This window comes from Nelumbo lutea, chromosome 1 (genome assembly GCF_056320005.1).
Source record: "Nelumbo lutea isolate HS-2025 chromosome 1, American lotus-T2T, whole genome shotgun sequence".
In the NCBI taxonomy this organism is placed as follows: Eukaryota; Viridiplantae; Streptophyta; class Magnoliopsida; order Proteales; family Nelumbonaceae; genus Nelumbo; species Nelumbo lutea.
Genome location: NC_142684.1, coordinates 146,934,996 through 146,954,479, shown reverse-complemented (window position 1 = coordinate 146,954,479; position 19,484 = coordinate 146,934,996).

The window sequence follows — 19,484 nt, the reverse complement described above, 5'->3', positions numbered from 1 at the left end:
GAGCCATATGTTTCAGCTGCATAACCCCACCACCTTTCTATAAAAGATCATATCCACTCATCATATGAGTTTTTCCTTTGGCCTCTATCAGACAAGGTTCAGAGCCGTTTTCAGGTAAACCTTTCTGTCCAGTGAGTGCTTACCCATTATATTCGTGAACGCCAAGGTACCGTGAGAGAGTTCCCATTTTCTGGTGAAGCCCCTCCCACATCGGTCTATGATGCCCCTATCATCTTATAAAACATTTAGACAAGCCCAACAGCAAATGGATAACCCATTTTCTGGTGCATTTCCTCATTACTAAAGGACCCATCCTCATGCTAATGATGGAATGCCTTTAGAGAGTTCATCATATGAATCTCTCTATCACATGCACTCATATTAGCTGGAGGGAAGAATTAATTACGCCCTAATTTGATCTAGGTCAAACCAAAGTGGCTCCCACTGACTTTCATAAAGTCAGATTTCGATGGGCCTAAGTCGGCTAGGGTTCCACACGTAACCTCTTAATGAGGTGTGGGGCCCACCACTGAGGGAGGTCATCCAATGACCAAAAGGGACACAATGGCAATGATGTGCATTCAGCCATGGTGTGCACAAGATGAAGGGATAGGATATCCATCACATGGACGCCCAAAGATTGTGGAATAAGGGGCTGATTTCAAAAATTTTTTCTCTCCCTTCAATTGGGAATCGCATTCCCTATTTAGAAAATCACATTTTCAATGATCATTTTTGAACCATAAACTGAACCAGATCTGAACCAAAAGGAGTAGGAGATGATGTACCTGATACAGAGAAACAGTATCTCCCAATGGAGGTGTTCACGCCCAAGGAAGGATCCAAAATTTGCTCCCATTGAAGATGACGCAGTGCAGGATGGAGTAGAATCAGCCGTGTTCTTCCAAAAGAACTTGACCCTTCGCAAGAATCAACAGAATGGCTTGTGAATATAGCTCCAATCAATATTTTCCCCAAAAGACAGGTATCAAGATCAAATCTTGATTACTCCAGTAGAGTAGGAGATTGAACTGTTGGAGGCGGCGGCTGCAGGAAGGAGGCGGCAAGAGAGTATTCGCAGGGAGCAAAAATTCTCTCTTGTGATTTCAGCTCTGAAGATAGGAGTTGTGTATTGCATGTCTAAAGGCTGCCGCACCCTCCTCCTTTTATAATCGCAAAGGGATCAGTCCCTAATCCCATTAGGAGTTGGTGATCCAAATCATATTTGGATTAGAAGTCCCTTTAAGTGATAAGGGATAACCCTTATCTTATCTGCAGATCAGATCAGCCATCTCCTAATCTAATTAGGAGGCTTCCAGATCTAAATCTTATTTAGATTTTGGACTCTCTAAGTGGATAGGGTCTGGGCCCAATCCTATCAGCTGATCCATCTCAAAATTCACCCCTTTAAATGACTAACCAAATTAGCCTAGTTCGAAATGGGCTTAAGGCCCATTTAATGTTATGTATTCACTTAGCCTTCCAAACTGCTGCCAAATTAGGCTTCCTTGTATGGCGTGAGAACCAAACATTGATCTACACATCAGCCACATGGGTTCAGCCCAGCCTTTGTTACAATGCCGGACCGAATACACTGTTATGGACAGTGCACCCCCTGAAACCCATCTCATGGGCTCTATGGGCCCAACGCTTACCCTAAGTGGTCCCTGGGCCAAGCCACCTTGTAACACCCAGGGACTGTGGACAGATGCAAGATTAGCCCATCAGGTATTATCCTCAATGGTCTTACACTTAACCTCTCAGCTCATAATGATCATATACTACCCAACAAGAGAGGACCTCTCCCTTGGCTGCAAGGAAAAGTGTTGCACTCTCTGCTTATATGGATCCCGGGAATTAAAACCTTTTGCAAATCATTTTGAAACCATAACATATATACTTTTATATCTCATATAAAATATATTTTGCAAAACAAATCTCAACGGTTGAAATCGACTGCCAGCAGTCTTGGTTTCCATCAATGAGAGTGCATCCTCGATCATTACCTTTGTCCGACAAAGGGGCCGATCCTGTCACTATGATCAACCACTTAGATGAATTCTCAGACTGTCCCAACATACCCAGGTTTTGACCCCCGCTAAGGATCTCACTGAATGGTATGTCAAAGATAGCCCAATCCGACACCTAGTGCAGTATCATAATCGAGCCTAGGGGTTTAGTATAACTTTTCAATTTTGCCCATCAATCTCCGAAGTCCAGGGCAATACTGGAAATCTGGTCCAGTTCATAGATTCAATTAATCCTACTCTGTATGTGCCTAGGGTCTCACCCTGGCAGCTGAGACAAGCCACCCCAACTGACTTGGTGGCACCACAATGTCAGCCTTATCAGGATAGGTCTCCCCAGACCGACCCACTGGCGGTGAACATTCTAAACTAACACGAATCTCATTAAGTGTCCATTTTAAGGGCATTACATAGAAACAAAACAAGGGAACATGAATCAAATATGTAGTTTTATTCATTTACGATAAACTCATAAAGTACATCATTCTGATTGAAGCTAAGGGCATACAAAATTGTCTAACACAAGAGTCACCGTCGATTGAGCATGGGCTAAGCACTTATGGCCCATGTATGTAGCACATCACACATCCATACATCTCATGCAGGGATAAATTGATCCAATCAATTAATCATCTGTAAGGCCCATTTGAAGCCCATTTTAAATCCATAATATTAACCATTAATATTATCTAGGTATATGGGCCGAATGGTTCAGCCCATATAGCTTTATGTGTTAAGTGGGCTTTTAGCAGTTTAAACTATTTAAAACTAGGCCTTTATAGGTTGGGCCGAATTAACCATTTAATTAAGTATCAATCCTTAGGCCCATTAGTGGGAAAATTAGGGCTGACTTTCAGCCTTGATTAAACCCTAGATTCGATCCAAACAGTTTGAACCAATCTTTGTTCGAATGGGTCTAGGGTTTGATCTTTAATTAAATCTTTAATTCAGGAAAATAATCTGAAATTAAATATTGATAAAAGAAAATCAAGAATCAGTCAAACAAGGTTGTTTGCACAATCCATCCTGCAAAACAGAGGTCAGATCACAGTTTGCAGTTTCATAAACTGCAAATCATAGATTGTATTTCTCCCATCTGCGAAATCTCCTTTTTGCGCCGCCATCTTCATTCCAAAAATAAAATAAATAGAAATCATATTTTTATTAATAATTACATCAGATCGAATACCTATACATTCAGTCTAAAAATAATAAAAAAAATATATTTTACAGACCAAATGTAATAAAGCAATCCAAAACTGCAAAATCGCAGGTTCCCTACACAAATCAAGATTTCGATCTCCTCTTTTACGAATAACCCATTAATCAAGAAAATCAAAAAGAACAATTCTAAATAATGATCAAATTTATATAAAATTAATTTCAAATTATTCACCCATTAATTTTGGGAACAAATTTCCTAAAACCCATATCTGCGCAAATCAAGGTTCCCTTCTAGCCATTTGTGCAGGTTCAAATTTGAAACAAATTGGTTCAAGATTTGAACCATGGCTCTGATACCACTGAAGGGATGAGAGATCCATCGTATGGACGCCCAAAGATTATGGAATAAGGGGGCGAATTTCAAAAAAAAAAATTATCTCCCTTCAATTGGGAATCGCATTCCCTATTTAGAAAATCATATTTTCAATGATCATTCTTGAACCATAAACTGAGCCAGATCTGAACCAAAAGGAGTAGGAGAGGACTATACCTGATACGGAGAAATAGTATCCCCCAACGAAGGTGTTCACACCCAAGGAAGGATCCAAAGACTGCTCCCACTGAAGATGGCGCAGTGTAGGATGGAGCAGAATCAATAGTGTTCTTGTCCAAGAACTCTGTCCGTCGCAAGAATCAGCAGGATGGCACGTGAGCACAACTTCTTATCAATTCTTTCTAAAAGAACTAATGTCAAGATCGAATTTTGACTTCTCCCACAACTAGAGATAGAACTGGCAAACAAGGGCGGCAAGAACAGGGAGGCAGCAAGCAAGAATTCTGCACGGATGCTTACTTCTTCCTTCTGTGATTTTAGCAATAAAGAGGATCTAAATATCTCAGTCTACTAAAGGCCGCCACCCCCTCCTTCTTTTGTTAACCTAAAAGATTAGTTCCTAATCCAATTAGGAGCTGCTTATCCAAATCATATTTGGATCAACCATCTCTTTAGGTGATAAGGATAAACCCTTATCTTATCTGTAGATTAGATTTGCTTTCTCCTAATCTCTTTAGGAGGTTTCTAGACATTCAGATCTAGATTCTCTGAGTGGATAGGGTCAAGACTCTATCCTATCTGCTAATCCATCTCAAAATTTGCCCCATAATTAACTAATTAAATAGCCCAGTTCGAAATGGGCTTTAGGCCCATTAAGCTTATGTGCTCACTTAACCTTCCTAACTGCTGCCTAGTTGGGCTTCCTTGTATGGCGTGGGACCCAAGCATTGATCTACACATCAGCTGAAGGGATAGGATATACATCACATGGACGCCCAAAGATTGCGGAATAAGGGGGCGAATTTCAAAAATTTTTCTCTCCCTTCAACTGGGAATCGAATTCCCTATTTAGAAAATCATATTTTCAAGAATCATTCTTGAACCATAAACTAAACCAGATCTGAACCAAAAGGAGTAGGGAGGGATTATACATGATACGGAGAAGCAGTATCTCCCAATGGAGGTGTTCACGCCCAAGGAAGGATCCAAAATCTGCACCCACTGAAGATGGCGCAGTGTAGGGTGGAGCAGAATCAGTAGTATTCTTCTAAAAGAACTTGACCCTTTGCAAGAATCAACTGGATGGCTTGTGAATACAGCTCCATATCAAGATTGAATCTTGATTTCTCCCAAGAATTAGAGATTGAACTGCTGAAGGTGGAGGCTGTAAGAAGGAGGCGGCAAGAGAGTATTCACAGGGTGCAGAATTCTCTCTTCTTGTGATCTCAGCTCTGAAGACAAGAGTGTGTTGGCTGCATGTCTAAAGGCTGCCACCCCCTCCTCCTTTTATAATCTCAAAGAGATCAGCTCCTAATCCCATTAGGAGTTGGTGATCCAAATCATATTTGGATTAGAATCCCCTTTAAGTGATAAGGGATAACTCTTATCTTATCTGCAGATCAAATCAGTCATCTCCTAATCTAATTAGGAGGCTTCCAGATCCAAATCTTATTAAGATCTTGGACTCTCTAAGTGGAAAGGGTCTCACCCTGGCAGCTAAGACAGGCCACCCCAACCGACTTGGTGGCACTACAGTGTCAGCTTTATCAGGATAGGTCTCCCCAGACCGACCCACTGGCTGTGAATATTCTAAACTAACACGAGTCTCATTAAGTGTCCAATTTAAGGGTATTGCACAGAAACATACTAAGGGAACATGAATCAAATATGCACTTTTATTCATTTACAATAAACTCATAAAGTACATCATTCTGATTGAAGCTAAGGGCATACAAAACTATCTAACACGGAGCGACCTCACTGGTTTAATCACCCTGGGTTCTTTGATCCTTTGTCTTACAGCTTGATCCAGCTCGCTATGTGACTAAGGTCCAAGTCACCTTCCAGCTAGGAGCTTCCAAATCGCACATAATCAATTGGTTCCATCTATGGGAAATGATTGAAAGGTCAGCACTACATTTCATCAACCACCACACTCTTTTTCAGTGGCATCTTCCAGTAACACCGGTAAGGGCATTGACATGACCATCACTGGAGGGCAAGATCACCAAACGTCACTCCCTCAAGGCCTCTCAGTGACTATCAGACAGTTTACCATTCCCCTGGCTGCTTCAGGGATCCCCTCTCCATCAATGCCTCAGACAACTCAACAGGTAAACGTCCCATTTCCCTAGGTGAACACCACCTTTTTAGAACCTTCAGTGATCCCTCCTGGGGTCAGGCATTCTCAATTCGACGACCTCGTTCAGAGTGTTAGGACGATGTAGATCTAGATGCAGCAGATCCACCAATTACAACAGTTTCAATAGTATTATTTCTTCCAACAATACCAGTAATAGTTTTCACCATTGTAGCCAAGCCAACAGCAGATTCCACCTTAGCACATAGGTCAGAATCAAGGAAGAACCAGAACCAAAACCAGCACAGGGCCCATCAGCGTGTCTGTTGATCTCCCCATCGGGGTGAGGTGACCTCGTAGGTACTGGTCCCTCCCAGGGGTCAGACCCCACCCCGGGGCAAGATGGACGGGCAGCACACTCCCCTAGTTTCTCAAAGGGGGAACCCAAAGGAAAGGCCCGAAGTCAGCCAGCTCGAGAGGAACAATTAGCAGCAACTTCTGCGACAAGAGAACAATGGATTACGACACGATGATTGTTAGCTTGGGGCTCGAGGTGCAGGCTCAAGACGAGATCCCTTGGCATCCTACAATAGTCAACACTGGTCTTGAGACCAAGAAGAAGCAGTAGAAAGGAATCCTGATCCACCTCACGACAGTGTTCGGGAGCGAGAGTGGACCTGAATTGAAGTGTCTGACCATACAGAAGTCAACAGGACAAACGCCGAGCCAATAAAGAAGCAACAGCGGCAGTGTCACAAGACTCGCCATTCCTCAGCTAGGAACAACCTATCAGTGAAGAATAGCCAACTGTTGGAATAGAGCAAGGAAAGGAAAGAGGTGAGCTCAGTGGCTACATGAGTGGCTCCAGCTTTGTTGAGCCGATAATACCCCTGTGACCCAAGCTACTAGTAGTCCCAATGCCGAAAGATTTCAAGGTACCTCCATTGGACAAGTACAACGATCCTACGACCCTAGCGATCATGTAAATGCATTCCAGTCTCAAATGCATCTCGCCGAGGCAAACGAAGTGTGTATGTGTGTGGCTTTCTCCACCACTTTTAAAGGATTAGCCTAGGCTTGGTACAGGAACCTCGTGCCAAGCTCCATCAGAAGTTGGGGACAGTTCGTGGACATGTTCACAGCCCACTTCATCACTAGTAAGAAGTGCCCGAATTCACAAGAAAGCCTTCTGAATGTGGTGTAGAGGGAAGGCGAGTCGATCCGAAGCTACATCAAACATTTCAATGAAACGTGCTTACAAATACTAGAGCTCGACCCAGCAGTACACCTCACCACAGCTCGGAAAGGAGTCACACACAAGGAGTTCAGGTGGTACGTCAGAGTGAACCGGCCAAAGACTACTATAGAGTTTCTTGCACTAACCGAGAGATTCATAAGCACCAAAGAAGAGCTCAGTCAGAAACTAGAAAACCAACAAGGCGGGAAGAGAAAGAGAGAAGAAGAAGGTACGAGTAGCAACAAACACAAAAGGAAGAAGAGCAAGTCACCAAGGAAAAGAAGTAAGTCACCTTGTTTGAGGAGTAAGTCCCCCTCCCGAAGCAACAAGTTGGGTCAGCAATCAAGGACCCCTCCTGTAGAAAGAACCAATTACACTCCCCTCAACGTGAAGTGAGGAGAGATCCTGATGGAAGTTAAGCACTCCTCCTTCATCAAATGGCCACCCAGACTACGAGGAGACCTAATGATCAGGAACCTAAATGTGTACTATCACTTTCATCAGGACCATGGCCACATCACAGAGAAATCCTGGAACCTCCGTGACAAAATCAAAGAGCACATTCACCGTGGATACCTGAAGAACTACATCATGCACGAAGAGAGGATAGGGAAACCAACAGGGTGATCAGAGGAGAGACACCCCAGAGTCAAGAAAACAAAACGAGCAGCCACCTTGGTAGCTACTAGAAGAGAGACCGATCAGTGGGGTGATCAGCATGATCACTGGCAGATCCATTGTAGCAGGGTGCACTTTAGTAGCAGAGAAGACCTCAATTAGGGAACTAGAGTATAAAGCAAAAAACCCACCGAAACGAGCTCGGGTAGAAGAGCCCATTTACTTCACTAAGGACGATGCGCGTGGGATACAGTATCCTCATGACGATGCCCTTGTTGTGAAACTCATCATCAACGACTTCGAAGTGAAGTGGATCCTGGTGGACTCAGGCAGTTTGGCCAACATCCTATTCAAAGGGACCTTCGACAGGCTACAACTACAACAAAGCAAATTGAAACCAGCAGACACACCCCTGGTGGGGTTCAGTGGTGAAGAAGTCAAACCTCTTGCCGGATCACAGTACCAGTTGAGGAAAGCACGTGGCCAAACATCGTGTGATTCGAGCACACCTTTCTAGTGGTCGCGAATCGGTCCCCCTACAATGCGATCATAGGTCAGCCCATCACGCACGTCTTATGTGCAATAGTATCAACATACTATCTAGCGATGAAGTTTTTGACGGATTATGGAGTGGGGGTTGTGCGAGGCAATTAGCTCGAGTCCCATAAGTGCTACGTGACTGCCCTGAAAGGAAAGATGAAACTGAAGGAAGACGTCAAGCTAGAGCAACCAGTAGACTACACCGAGGAGTGAGCAGCCCCGATGGAGGAAATAGTCCACATACCAATTTCCAAGACCGAGCCGACTAAGACTCTCCAAATCGATGCCCTGATAAGAGAACTGTTCCGAACACAACTAGTAAGTTTCCTACTTAATAATTTAGATATTTTTGCTTGGTCCATGGTAGAAATTCCCGGCATCGACCCTAGTGTGATTACTCACAAGTTAAATGTGGACCCTTTAGTCAGGCCAGTTATACAAAGGAAACGCAACTTTGCCCCAAAGCGGTGGAGGGTAGTCAATGAGGAGATCGGGAAGCACCTTTCCACAATCTTCATCAGAGAGGTCCATTAACCGAGTTGGGTTGCCAACCCCGTGCTGGTGAAGAAGGCCAACGGCAAGTGGCGCATGTAAAGCCTACCCAAAGGTTTACTTCCCCCTTCCTAAAATAGACCACCTAGTAGATGTGACCTCGAGGCATGAGTTGCTAAGCTTCATGGATGCCTACTCCAGCTACAACCAGATTAGGATGGACATATCCGACTAGGATAAGACTACCTTTGTAACTAAACTCGGGTTGTACTGTTATAAAGTCATGCCCTTTGGTTTGAAGAATGCTGGAGCAACTTTGCAACAACTTGTAAATAAAATTTTTGAGCCTTTGATTGGCAATAAAATAAAGTGTTATGTTGACGACATGGTCATGAAGACCTAGTTTTCCAATTCTTTAATTGATTATTTAAATACGATTTTTCAAATTCTAAGAGAATTTAATATGAAACTTAATGCACACAAGTGTGTCTTTGGGGTCACGTCGGGCAAGTTCCTCAGTTACATAGTGAATCGACGTGGCATCGAAGCCAACCCAAAAAAATATGATACCACCCAAAAAATAAAGGAGTTTCAAAGACTCATTGGCCGGGTAGCCGCTCTCAGTCGGTTTATGTCTAAATCGGTGGGTCGGCGCCACCTTTATTTAAGGTGATAAAAAAGAATGAAGACTTTGCATGGACCAAAGAGTGTCAGCTCGCATTTGATGAGCTGAAAAGGTACCTAAGTACCGCCTCGGTTTTGACCCGACCTGAGGAAGGAGACAAACTAAAGTTGTACATCCCCGCGAGTGACGAAGTGGTCAGCTCGGTACTAATTAGAAAAGTAGACCGGGTCTAACGACCAGTCTACTATGTAAGTAATGTTTTGCAAGACACAAAAATCAGATATCCCGACATCAAGAAGGTGGCATACACACTAGTAGTAGCAGCTCAGAAACTACACATGTACTTCCAATCCCATACCATTGTCGTCCTTACCAACAGACCTCTAAGGCATATTTTACTTAAACCTGAAGTGTTAAGGAAATTGATGAAGTGGTCCATCAAGTTAAGCAAGTACAACATCCGGTTCGAGCCATCTCCAGTGATCAAAGCCCAAGTCTTGGCGAACTTCATAGCAGAATGTACGTTCAGCATGCCGGCCCCTAAATTGACTGAGCCCACTAGCGCGTCAGAGGCATCAACCAGCATGGCACCGGTCCCGAGTAGAATAAGATCAACTTGAGATGAGGAGCCCTAGATCCTCCACGTAGACAGCTCATCTAACCAGTGAGGAAGTGGTGTTGGATTGATATTGTATGGCCCGAGCGAGATGAAGCTGGAGTACGCTCTCCGGTTCAAATTTGAGGTATCGAACAACGAAGCAAAGTACGAGGCACTAATTATCAAGTTGAACCTAGTGAAGGAGATGGGTGTAAAACACCTCATCGTTTCCAATGACTTGCAGCTAGTAGTAAACCAAATCAATGGTGACTACGAAGCTCGCGACTCAACTATGGCAACCTACCTAGCAAAAGTCAGAGAAATCCTACCAAGCTTTCATTCTTGCTTTATCAGGTAGATATCGAGGTCCAAGAACATTGAGGCCAACACCCTATCGCGCTTGGCAAGTACCAGCGACAACACAATGCGAACCGTATATATAGAAGACCTACCTCGGCCCAGCATTCTTAGGGAGGGAGCAGAAGAGGTCGCTCCCATGTTGCAAGCAGAACCGAGCTGGATTGACCCGCTCATTGATTATCTGCTCAATGAGACCCTACCAACAAAATGCAATGCTGCTCGGAGGGTAGAGTGTCAATCAACTCGGTATGTCCTTGTAGACAGACGGCTGTACAGGAGGTCCTTCATGCTTCCCTACCTACATTTCTTGCAACCTTCAGAAATCGAATTAGCACTTCACGACATTCGTGAAGGATTATGCAGAGGACACTTGGGGAGCAGAGTGCTCGTCCAAAAAGCACTAAGGCAGGGTTACTACTAGCCTACTTCGAAAGCAGATGCACTCGAGCTCGTCAAGAAATGTGACAAATGTCAAAGGCACGCCAATATCCTCCATCAACCTGTTGCTGATCTGAAGTACTTAACTAGCCCATGGCCCTTCGCGCAATGGGGGATCGACATCCTTGGTCCATTTCTACCGGCAACCGGGCAGAGGAAATTCTTGGTCATAGCAGTGGACTACTTCACAAAGTGGGTGGAGGCTGAGCTGCTGGTAAGCATTACAGTTCGGAACGTGCAGAACTTCTTCTGGAAGAACATTGTGTGTCGTTTTGGACTACCCAAGGTACTGATCTTGGACAACGGGAAGCAGTTCGAAGACATCAAATTCCAAAATTGGTGTGTCGAGATGGGAATCCAGCAAAACTTCACTTGGGTGGCACCCCACAAGCGAATGGACAGGGCTATCCTCCGCAGACTGAAAGCTTGCCTAGCACGAGCTAAGGGGTTGTGGGTGGATGAGCTATCCAGTGTCCTTTGGGCCTATAGGACGACCATCAAGACTGCGACTGGTGAAATGCCCTTCAATATGATGTGTGGAATGGAGGTCGTGATTCCAACAGAGATCAAAGTACCCACATTGCAGCTTGAAGCATACACCGAAGATGCGAACGACGATGAGCTCCAAACTTACTTGGACCTGGTCGAAGAAGCACGCGACATGGCCCATATTCGGATCGTGGCTTATCAACAGCGAGTAGTTCGGTACTACAATGCCCGGGTCAGGAAACGACGGTTTCAAGTCGGTGACCTGGTGCTCCGCAAGGTAATGGTACCTGAGCCCGGCATGGGTAAGCTCGGACTGAACTAGGAGGGTCCGTACCAAGTGAGATGAGTGTTTAGAGAAGGCACATATGAGCTCGAGACTATGGAAGGAAAACAAGTACCTCCTGCTTGGAACGTTGACAACTTGAGAAGACCATAAGTCGAGTTGGAGAGAGGACCGTAAGTTACTCCAACACAACCAAAATTTACTAAGTCCACAAGACCGTCGAGCTAGTCAGAAGGATGACAAGCTGGAGAGAGGACCGTAAGTCATTCCCAGAGCCTAAGGGCTATGGTGTCGAGTTGATAAAAGACCTCGGCACAATATAAGACCAAGTCACCTCTTCGGCATGGGCAGATAAGTCCTAGTTGCCTCCTTGGCATAGGCATGCTAAGACCCAGTTGCCTCTTTGGCATGGGCAACCAAAGATCCAATCGCTTCGGCATGGGCAACCTAAGACCTAGTCGCTTCGGCATAGGCAACCAAAAACCCAGTGTCTGTTCACTTGGTGTACAACGAGATTGGGTTATTCCTACTCGGGCTAATCTCGTCAGCTCGACACTTCGGGAGTAATCTATACTTAGAAAATTTTGCACAACTAGGAGTTTTGAAACTATTGCATTGCATTAATAAAGTGAAGTTCGAAGTACATGACAAAAAAATTGAGACCACAACTACTCAACCGAGCTGGATGCTCGGGACATCTAGTATGTACGGGGGGTCCAAGAAAAGCGGTAGACAGTTATCAATCGATGCGGGGCTCCTCGTCCCCAACAATAGCACCAGAAGGTAGGTTGGAGGGCTCGCTTCAGCTGCACCTCGGATTGATAATCAAGAGCATGGATCATGGAGTTCACCTGCCAAAGAAGAAGCACAATCTAATTACCGAAGGAGAGAAACAAAGAGTACAATCCAAAGATCAGATACGTACCACCATATAGTGAGTAGCCGCTCTAGCTCCTAGTTGAGCCACCAGAAGATTGGCCCATTGTGCGACCTCCTTGGTGAAGACCGCATCCTTACTCTTGAGGAGACCAAACTTCGGTATCAAAATACTCCGAGCTGCCCGGGAGGAGTCATCTCTCGAAGGGGTGGCTGCCTGAGTGGGATGGGGCTCGGACATTGGAGCCTCCTCGGGTAAGTGAGGTGGAGAAGCCTTGCCTTGGTCTTCCTCGACCAAGTCAATAACCGAAGGATGCTCAGGGGTGGCGGTGTCGATGTTGGAGGTGGTGGCGGTCTTGTGGAGACAGACCTTCCTCTTCTTCCCCTTCTTCATGCTTTTGAAGAGCTCGACATCAGGGATATCAGCCATGGCTCCTACTAAAAGTAATGAACAAGTTAAATCACAAGATCAAGATAAACCATGAAGAAGAAAACAAGTACGACAATCATGATGGCAACCTACCAGGAGGACTCAGCCCGGCTTGTATGAGCTTCTCTTCAGTCATGAAGTTTTTGAACTTCAACCCGAGCTTTCCCAAGGTCGGACTTCCTCCTATGTCTGTTTGTTCAACTTAATGCCAAGGTCCTGAATGACAGGCCTCCAATGAGTTGGAAACAGCCACCCACCAGTGTTATGAACTATGAAGTAGCACCTCTTCTAGAATGGGACTTTGTTTGGGAGATCGTGCAAGATTTAGTAGCAAGGACGGGGAGACATGTAATAACTTCGCCTGTGCTCAAGGAGAACACAAGCAGAATTCTTTTTAATGGAGCAGATCGAAGAAAAGATGTCGAGGTTCAAATGCCGGTTATTGTCGTGGAAAAGGGAGATGGTACCTACAATGTTACGAATCGAGTTGGGATGGAGCTGATCTATGGCGATGTCAAAAGATTTGATGACCTCAATGATGAAAGGGAATGTTGTACACAAGGCTATCAGGCAGCTTGTACCGAGCTACCAGAGACGAGAGCCTGTCAGTCATCATCATGGAAGGACCAAAGCTGTCTGGTCCCCAAGCCCAGCACGAAGTGGAGGCCCCCTTGCAGGAAGCCTTGCCGGCCTCAATGATGAAAGGGTGAAATGAGCTATTCACCTCGACTAGGTGTGACTCCACAGCCTGCGCCGAGGTTCCCACCTCAGCTCTAGTGGACTCTTCACTCCCGTCAAAAAGACTACCTAAGCCGATGCTAGACATACTGAATTAGAGGAACAAGACAAAAGTTAATGGAAACAAAGAGAGACAAACTAACCAAGAAGACCAAAGAAAGCGAAAGACCTCGGATGCAAAAGGCAATTGATGCCGACCTGGAAGACTGGAGCACGACCTCAACAAACTCGAGAATGCAATATGTGGTGAGAAAAATGGGTCCCTTCTGGACCTTATTCATAGCCACTACAACCGGAACTCAACGGTCAATATTTACGCGATCTGATGGCTCCCATGAAATTCAATTGCATGCTACTCGAAGTCAAAATTAGTTGAGCATATGTTTTGATGAACCCGCATACCCGGTACACGATCTAGGTATTCCTTGGTCGAGCCAACATGTTATGTTCACGCGTACCCGCTTGAATGTCGTGCCAAACCCACCTGGGCTTACCATGAACTCCCTGCACCAGGTCGGGACCCTTGGCATGGGGAGTGGGGGCAATTGATCAGGGGTGATTTGGCCTGACTTAATGAGTAAGGGACATGTGGATGCGGCCTGCCAACCAAACTATGGATCAGCGTGTGGTGTCACGATAGCAGATCGCAGGACCTCGGGAGCTTGGTCACTTCGGAACCAAAGCACCTCGATACCAGAGCACTTTGGAGCCGGGGCACCTCGGTACCCACGCGCGCTGATGTGCCACATAACCGAACCTAGAAGTTCGCCAATCATCTCCGAACTTCTCAGAATCATATTGTGTAACTGTAGGCCTTATCCTCATCCCATCGGAATCGGAAGGAAACAATGAGCCTTATTAATTGGTATGTTACCCACCTTCCAAATTGGAACGGATCCCTACATCACAAGCTGGAGATTCCGGGAGCGTTTCGCGAGACCCACGGTGTCCCAGCTATATAAGGGCATCAACATCTAGGACTCAGGGACGTGCAATTACTTGATCCCTAGCCTACTAGCTTTTAGCTCGCACAACTCAATACTAACTTAAGCATCAGAGCGACCTCGTCGGGTTAACCACCCTAGGTTCTCTGATCCTTTGTCTTGCAGCTTAGTCTAGCTCGCTTCGCAACTAAGGTCCAACTCACCTTCCAGCTAGGAGATTCCAGATCGCGCATAATCAAATTCTTTCTAACTAACAAGTGTCCTATGTTGCTCATTTTCATTCTTCAAAAAAAAAAAACTGTGTTGGTATTCATAAACCGCCAGCCTAGGTGTCCAAAACTGTTGGCATAGATGTTTATTGGTGGATGGCTAGCCGTTAATGTTTACCAATTGGCATATATGTTCTATAAAAGTACTTTTGTAAAAGTGCTTCTATACAAGTATTTTTGCAAAAGTGCTTTTATAAAAAGTACTTCCATAAAAGTGCTTTTATAAAAGTACTTTCGTAAAAGTACTACCGTAAAAATGCTTTCATAAAAGTGCATTAGTAGAAGTACTTTTATAAAAGTGCTTTCATAAAAGTGTTTTATTAAAGTGTTTTCATAAAAGTGCTTTAATATAAAAGTGCTTTCATAAAAGTACTTTTGTAAAACTACTTTATTAAAAGTACTTTTTATAAAAGTGCTTTTGTAATAGTGCTTTTATAAAAGTGCTTTCATGTAAAAGTACTTTTATAAAAGTGCTTTCATAAAAGTGCTTTCGCAAAGTAAACATCTATGGCAACAATTTTGTAGGCAAAGTTTCCTCAATGAATGAAAATGAGGAAGATGGGGCATGATTATTTTTCATGCTACAAGGTACTCAATTTTTGTGTTGTGGGGTTAATTTTTCATTCTAAAAATAATATGGCCCATGGCAAGAATTTTGTAACTAAACACTCTAATGTTATTCTAGCCTAGAATGAGCAAGAATTAAAAGAATGAGGCCTAGAATAGTGAACCAAACATGGCCTATGTTATCAAGAAAAATTTTCAATTGGTTGTATGATTGATGTGGTGCCTGCCCTCATTCCACTCTATCTACTTACCTATTAACGGGATCCACTATTGGAGTCTTAATGTGAATGTATGCATGATCATGTAAAGATATACCTATTGGGGATCGGACAATTGATCTCGCTAGGGGTGAGCATTCAATTTATTTAGTTAAAAAAACTGAATTGGAACTAAATTAAGAAAATATCAATATAACCAAATTGAGTTTCTTATTCAATTATTTAAGTTAAAACCAAATTTCATTATATATATGTATATATATATATATATATATATTTTTATTTATTTATTTATTTATTAACCAAACTTTCAAATCTAAGAACCAAAATTGATAAACAAAATAACCAAAAATTAAAAAAAAAACCTAAAACCAAAATTTTTGGTTCAATTTTTCAGTATCAACCAAAATATTCTCACCCCTAGATCCCGCTTACAGCGCTCCTTCAAAGTTAGGGGGGTTTGGTTTTTGGCTTTAGATGGGTATCCCTCCATTAAAAAGTGGAGAAAGACTGGTTAGGTCTCACTATGTAGCATCTAATCTCTACATGTAAAAGTTATCCTCATTCAATATATGATTGGGACACTCCGGATCTACTACTACCCACAAATTGTTCCCACGTCTCTACCCATGGACTGTTACGATCCATTTATCCCACATTAGTAGTATGGGATGCTAATGTAAGGTATCTCACATTAGTAGTAAGGGATGTTGTTGTGGAATATATATGAGCTTGGGTTCCTTCCCTCTAACAGCTAGTTTTTAGGGGTGAGTTCTCCTAAGCACATAACAAATGGAACCAGAGCCTACACCATGCCTTTCAGTTGCAATTGTACGGTGCAGGTGGTGATGTTGGTAATGCAGTGTTTGGTCGGGACTAGGTGGACTAGTGCAAAGCCAGCCTGCGTTAGCATTGGGACTGTGAAAAGTGGTGGAATGTTATGATCCATTTGTAGTAGTATGGGATGCTAATGTAAGGTATCCGACATCGGTAGTATGGGATGTTGTTGTGGGATATATATGTGCTTGGGTTCCCTCCCTCCAACAGTTAACATTTAGAGGTGAGTTCTGTTAGACAGTGTATGCCCTTAGCTCCAATCAGAATGTACATTATGACATTTATTGTAAATGAATAAAGTACATATTTGATTCGCGTTATTATGGTGTGTTTCTGTGTAATACCCTTAAACTGGACACTTATGAAACTCGTGTTAAGTTTAGAATGTTCACAGTCGTTGGATAGATCTGGGGAGATTTATCTTGATAAGGCTAACACTGATGTGCCACCAAGTTGGTTGGGGTAGCCTGTCTCAGCTGCCAGGGTGAGACATGAGGTACATGCAGTGTAGGGTTACTTAAATCCATGAACCGGACCAGAATTCCAATATTGCCCTGGACCTTGGTGATTAGTGGGCAAAACTGGAATGTTACACCTAACCCCTAGACGATTATGATACTGCACTAAGTGTCGGATTGGGCTGTCTTTTGATATGCCAATCAGTGAGATCCTTAGAAGGGGTCAAAACCTAGGTATTTTGGGACAGTCTGAGAATTCATCTGAGTGGGTGATCATAGTGACAGGATCAGCCCCTTTGTCGAACAAAAGGTAATGATCAGGGATGCACTCTCTTCGATGGAAAACAAAGCTATCGGCAGCCGATTTCAATCGTTGAGATTTGTTTTTGCAAAATATATTTATATAAAGATATACATATATATTATGGTTTCAAAATGTTTGCAAAAGGTTTTAATTCCCATGATCCATGTGAGTAGAGATGCAGCACTGTTCCTTGCAGCCGAGGGAGAGGTTCTCTCTTGTCGGGTAGTGTTTGATCGTTATGGGCTGAGAGGTTAAGTGTAAGACCGTTGAGGGTAGTACCTGATGGGCTAATCTTGCATCTGCCCACAGTCTCTGGGTTTTTATAAGGTGGTTTGGCCCAGGGACCACTTAATGTAAGTATTGGGCTCGTTAAGAGCCCATGGTGATGGGCTCAGGGGTTCACTGCCCATAACAGTGAATTCGGCCAAGCCTTGTAACAAAGGCTATGCTAAACCCATGTGGCTGATGTATAGATCAATGTTTGGATCCCACGCCATACAAGGAAACCCAACTGGGCAGCAGATTGGATGGTAAGTGAGCACATGGACTTAATGGGCCTAAAGCCCAATTCGAACTGGTCTAATTTGATTAGTTAAAGAGAGGGGCGGATCTGGGATTGGGATCAGCAGATAGGATAGGGAGTTATCCCTATCCACTTAGAGAGTCCAGATCCAAATACAGATTTAGATATGGAATCTCCTAATAAGATATATGGAATCTCCTAATAAGATTAGGAGGACTGATCTAATCTGTAGATAAGATAAGGGTTTATCCTTATCTCTTAAAGAGAACTCCTGATCCAAATACAGATTTGGATTAGGAAACTCCTAATGAGATTAGGAGCTCTCTTTAAGGCTATAAAAGGAGGAGGGGGCGAACCATTCTTCACATCATCAGATCAGATTTCATATCACAGAAAGAGAGAAGACAGCCACAGTAAGACTGCACCATCTTCTGCTCTTGCGCCCTCCTCTTGCTGCCGCCATTGCTAGTTCGACCTCCAACATAGGAGCGATCAAGAAGTGTTCTTGATATCAATCTTTGGTGAAAGGCTGATCTGAAGTCGTGCTCACACTCCATCCATCGAATTCTTGCTGAAGGATTCGGTTCTTGTAAAGAATCTGTTGATTCTGCTCCACCCTGCGTTGTGTCATTTTCAATGGAAGTAGTCTTTGGAGTTTTCCTTGGGTGTGAACACCTTTGTTGGGAGTTACTGCTACTCCGTATCAGGTACATCCCTCTCCTACCTTTTGGTTTTAGATGTGGTTCGGTTTAGGTTCAAGGTTGATCATTGAAAATGCAGATTTTCTAAAACAGGGAATGTGATTCCCACATAGGAGAGAGAAAAATTTTTGAAATTTCGCCCTACCTACCTGCAGTGTTCGGCTATCCATATGATGGATCTCTCATCCCTTCAAGTTCTCCTAAGGCACATAACATAGACCACCACAGTCATGTATTGCGAACATCTCTCCATGAATGTAATGTCCCATGGGTAGAGATGTCATGGGCAGCAGATCCAAGCCCTGTTTGGGTACAGATCCTGTCACCAAAATTGCTATCCTTCAACAAAAAAGGGCTCTTCATGAAAATTTCTTTTAGTGGCTCTTCAAAAGCAGCTCAACCAAACTTTCACCCTTCCAAACCCTCAGTCTAATTTCTCAAGGGCATGCAGACAGAAAATGAGAAAAGCTTACAGTTTCATATTTTTGTTAGTCATTGAATGATGAACACAATGAGATTAAGATGGATCACTCAATGAAAGGGTCTCCATCAAATCATCATTCATATTGTTGGCATGCACAATTACCTCCCTTAAATTTGTTCGCTGGGAGGTCAAAGCTTAGACAAACCGCACCAATAAATAATGTGATCTAAGCTCTTCTCTTCTATCCTGTGCCTGTTTCTCTCATTTCAATTTATCATAAGGCATGATTAAAACTTCAGCCAATACAAATTTAAGCACATTCTCGACCCCAGTTCACATAATGGATTAATCAGAAGTGATAATCAATACCAATTTTGTGTCTGGACTCTGGACGACCAATGACCACACATGGGCCACATGTACGACCATGTCTCATGATAGAAGAGCTCAAACCAGGTAAGGAAGGTCTCTTGGTCGCTATCAAGGCTAGAGTTTGTAAATTGTAATACTAGTGGCGACAATCATTTGGGGAGTTCACATCACTTGAAAGCAAAAGCTCTGCTCATATGGCATCTAATTATGTTAAATTTATGGGAAGATAATGTTTCTAATGTGCGATTATATGCTCATGCTATGAGAGTGTGCAGAGTTTTTGCTTGCAACTGATCCAGTTACTCATTTGGAATGCTAA